The 4,422-nt window shown below is 53.6% G+C and overlaps 1 non-coding gene and 1 pseudogene across 1 annotated transcript; both read left to right on the top strand.

Moving 5' to 3' along the window:
* The first annotated feature begins 1,362 nt into the window (after positions 1 to 1,362).
* On the top strand, positions 1,363 to 3,211 carry LOC121871977 (annotated as a pseudogene).
* A 397-nt stretch (positions 3,212 to 3,608) lies between these two features.
* On the top strand, positions 3,609 to 3,771 carry LOC121871971. Its single transcript, XR_006090004.1, has one exon. It is a non-coding gene; the product is annotated as a 5.8S ribosomal RNA (ribosomal RNA).
* The last annotated feature ends 651 nt before the right edge of the window (positions 3,772 to 4,422 follow it).

Below are 4,422 nucleotides of genomic sequence, written 5' to 3'. Positions count from 1 at the left end.
AGAGAGAGAGAGAGAGATTTTAGTCTCATTGGATCAGAGGAATGGCAGTGGAGCGGGCTTATGGCGAGTAGGCTCGCGCTCTATCAATTACACTTGCCAGGTCTCTCTTCCGTTTGGACATTATTTACTCCGTCTCTCTCTCTCCCTCTCTCGGCGCACACGTCGCCACCCTACTAGTTTCCGTCACAGCATATGCTGCGGCCTTTCAGTCCGGAACGGGGCTCCCCTTCGCCTTGCTGTCTGCCCAACTTAGCGGACTTGCGTTGGCTGATCACCCCGTCTTCGCGTCTGTGCCGGCCTTCAATGCAGCGCCCAACCGTCTCTTGACCGAGATTCATTGCACTATTCCACGCGCAAACGGCTACCCTAAATGTGCATAGACAACGCTCATGGTTCAACACGACCAGGGCGCAGTCTGGGAGCCGAGTATACTAAAAAGAGAGTTTAGCAGCCAAAACTCGTCAAAGCACACGTTGGGTTACCCCATCACCTAACAACGATGATGGCGGTTCCCACCCGTGAAATACACAACCTAACCAATATTGGGCGACGATGGCGCTCATGAGCCCACGTCCCCACAAACAGTAAGAGAAAGAGAGAGAGGAGGAGATGGGCCAATGTGCGGTCCCTCGCCCAATGTCTTATGCCTCGCTGGGGCAAAGAGAAGAGAAGAGAAGAGGAGCGGATAAGGGAGGAGATTGGCCAACGTGCGGTCCCTCGCCCAATGTCGGCTGCCTCGCTGGAGCTGGGTAAAGAGGAGAGGAGCGGATAAGGGAGGAGATTGGCACACACGGTGGCGCTGCCGGCGCCGAGGATAGCAAGAGAAGGTGCAGTTTGATCTGATCATCTGGTTTGCTATTTCTCTAAGGCCAACGTGCGGTCCCTCGCCCAATGTCGGCTGCCTCGCTGGGGCAAAGAGAAGAGGAGAGGATAAGGGAGGAGATTGGCACACACGGTGGCGCTGCCGGCGCCGAGGATAGCGAGAGAAGGTGCAGTTTGATCTGATCATCTGGTTTGCTATTTCTCTAAGGCCAACGTGCGGTCCCTCGCCCAATGTCTTCTGCCTCGCTGGGGCAAAGAGAAGAGGAGCGGATAAGGGAGGAGATTCGCCAACGTGCGGTCCCTCGCCCAATGTCGGCTGCCTCGCTGGAGCTGGGGCAAAGAGGAGCGGATAAGGGAGGAGATTGGCACACACGGTGGCGCTGCCGGCGCCGAGGATAGCAAGAGAAGGTGCAGTTAGATCTGATCATCTGGTTTGCTATTTCTCTAAGGCCAACGTGCGGTCCCTCGCCCAATGTCTTCTGCCTCTCTCTCAATCTCACTATTTTGGCCGCCGTGATAGGCGCCGCCAACAGCAGCAGCTACCTGGTTGATCCTGCCAGTAGTCATATGCTTGTCTCAAAGATTAAGCCATGCATGTGTAAGTACAAGCCGATTTAAGGCGAAACCGCGAATGGCTCATTAAATCAGCTATGTTTCATTGGATCTGTAAACCCACTTACTTGGATAACTGTGGCAATTCTAGAGCTAATACATGCAATTGGTCTCTGACCGCAAGGGAAGAGCGCTTTTATTAGTTCAAAACTGGTCGGGCCCCGGTCCGTAACCCACCTGTGGTGAATCTGAATAACTTCGGGCTGAGCGCACGGTCTCCGCACCGGCGCCGCTTCTTTCAAGTGTCTGCCTTATCAGCTTTCGATTGTAGGTTATGCGCCTACAATGGCTATAACGGGTAACGGGGAATCAGGGTTCGATTCCGGAGAGGGAGCCTGAGAAACGGCTACCACATCTAAGGAAGGCAGCAGGCACGCAAATTACCCACTCCCGGCACGGGGAGGTAGTGACGAAAATAACGATGTGAGTCTCATCCGAGGCCTCGCAATCGGAATGAGTACACTTTAAACTTTTTAACGAGTATCCATTGAGGGCAAGTCTGCGCCAGTCAGCCGCGGTAATTCCAGCTCCAATAGCGTATATTAAAGTTGTTGCGGTTAAAAAGCTCGAAGTTGATCTCAGTTCCGACTGACGGCACCGCCCGTAGCGGGTCACGCCCGAACAGCCCTGCCGGCTCGCACGGGATGCTTCTTGTCGAGTGTCCCGAGTGGCCGGAGAGTTTACTTTGAAAAATTAGAGTGCTCAGAGCAGGCTATTTGAATGGCCCGAATGGTGATGCATGGAATAATGGAATAGGACCTCGGTTCTATTTTTGTTGGTTTTCGGAACCAGAGGTAATGACTAATCGGAACAGGCGGGGCATTCGTATTGCGACGCTAGAGGTGAAATTTTGACCGTCGCAAGACGAACTATTGCGAAAGCATTTGCCAAGGATGTTTTCATTAATCAAGAACGAAAGTTAGAGGTTCGAAGGCGATCAGATACCGCCCTAGTTCTAACCATAAACGATGCCAACTAGCGATCCGCCGGCGTTATTCCCATGACCCGGCGGGCAGCCTTGGAAACCAAAGTCTTTGGGTTCCGGGGGAAGTATGGTTGCAAAGCTGAAACTTAAAGGAATTTGAAGGGCACCACCAGGAGTGGAGCCTGCGGCTTAATTTGACTCAACACGGGAAACCTCACCAGGCCCAGACACCGGAAGGATTGACAGATTGAGAGCTCTTTCTCGATTCGGTGGGTGGTGGTGCATGGCCGTTCTTAGTTGGTGGAGCGATTTGTCTGGTTAATTCCGATAACGAACGAGACTCTGGCCTACTAAGTAGTCGACGGATCTCCAGAAAATGGTGTCCAGTTCGCAACTTCTTCTTAGAGGGATAAGCGGCAATTCTAGCCGCACGAGATTGAGCAATAACAGGTCTGTGATGCCCTTAGATGTTCTGGGCCGCACGCGCGCTACACTGAAGGGATCAACGAGTTTTCCCCCTCCGAGAGGAGCGGGTAACCCGTTCAAAGCCTTTCTTGATAGGGATTGGGGCTTGCAATTGTTTCCCATGAACGAGGAATTCCCAGTAAGTGCAAGTCATCAGCTTGCGCTGACTACGTCCCTGCCCTTTGTACACACCGCCCGTCGCTACTACCGATTGAATGATTTAGTGAGGCCTTCGGACTGGCGCTCTTGGATTGTCGGCCCCGTTGCCCGCGAGGGTTTTCTGGGGTCGTCGCCTCGAGCTGACGGAAAGATGTCCAAACTTGATCATTTAGAGGAAGTAAAAGTCGTAACAAGGTTTCCGTAGGTGAACCTGCGGAAGGATCATTAACAGAGAGAAAGAGAACGGGGCGCTCTTAAAAACTACTACTACTCTCCTGATTTGGGCGGTCTCGGGCTCTGCTCTGGCAACTCCAGCAGCGAAAGAGGACAATCCCGGCCCCCGCACCAAAAATAGGTACCACCACGCTGTAGGTGGACCACACTCGGGCGAGAGCGCGAAGACCGGAGGAGGAGGACGGACGGGGCTTTGGACGGCTGCCCGTCCGTTCCTTACTACCGGCGAATAAGCCTCTTGACCCAAAAAGAGTGAAATTCAAGTGTCAAAAAACAACAACAAGTCGTCCGGCCAAACCCAAACCACAAACTTGGGCTATGTCTGTCAAACCCTTTCATTGAGACTCGACCTGTGATGGTTAGTCGCAAAAAGACCAAATGGCAAATACACAACTCTTAACGGGGGATCACTCGGCTCGTGGGTCGATGAAGACCGCAGCAAACTGCGTGTCGGTATGTGAATCGCAAGAATACCAGATACATCGACAAGTTGAACGCATATTGCGGCGGCGGCAGCCATATGAGCTTGTCGCCGCCACTCTCTACGAGGGTCGGAAATATACATCCATCGGTTGCTGCGAGTTCGGTGCCTGCTGACTGTCTCCCCGACACGAGGGTAACCCGAACCGAGCTTCCGCCTTGGGGTTTAATCGCCCGCGCCTTGCGCGAGGCGTGCCCTTAAAAACAAGCAAGCCTATCACTAGCAAGTCCATGGACTTGGCGCACCCACATTCAACCACAACAAAGCGACAGTTGTCGCCCTCGCAAATAACTGGAGGCGGCGCTCTTTTGCCTGCTGTCCACAGAGACACGAATGGCCGTCGGCCGCTCATGGCTGATGCTGCACATGTTCTAAGAGGCACTCCATCCCACGAAGAGGAAACGAAACCGGGTCGGATATCTTTTAAGTAAGCCCCGCCGGAATTTCGTCTATCACCTCGAAAAGAGTGCTTGGCATGCATTGCAGTGGAACCTAAATTGATGAGTGCGCCTGGGCCCGCAGTCTACCATGTAGTGGTGCAGGCAGAGAGATGAGAATGCTTGGGTGACGCCGTGCTCTTCCTCACGCGCTCCTCCACCCTCTCCCACGGTCAGACGCGGTGTGGGCGTTCTCTTTGAGAGTTCGCCACGAGTCCACGTCTATCTCATGACTGGGAGGGAGGCAGGGGGAGTTCTCTCTAAACGCGTTAAAGACGGTGTTGCGC

This window comes from Homarus americanus, unplaced genomic scaffold, assembly GCF_018991925.1.
Source record: "Homarus americanus isolate GMGI-L3 unplaced genomic scaffold, GMGI_Hamer_2.0 scaffold37026, whole genome shotgun sequence".
Lineage (NCBI taxonomy): Eukaryota > Metazoa > Arthropoda > Malacostraca > Decapoda > Nephropidae > Homarus > Homarus americanus.
Note: the sequence above shows the minus strand (reverse complement) of the source record. Positions and strands in the feature narration are given on the sequence as shown.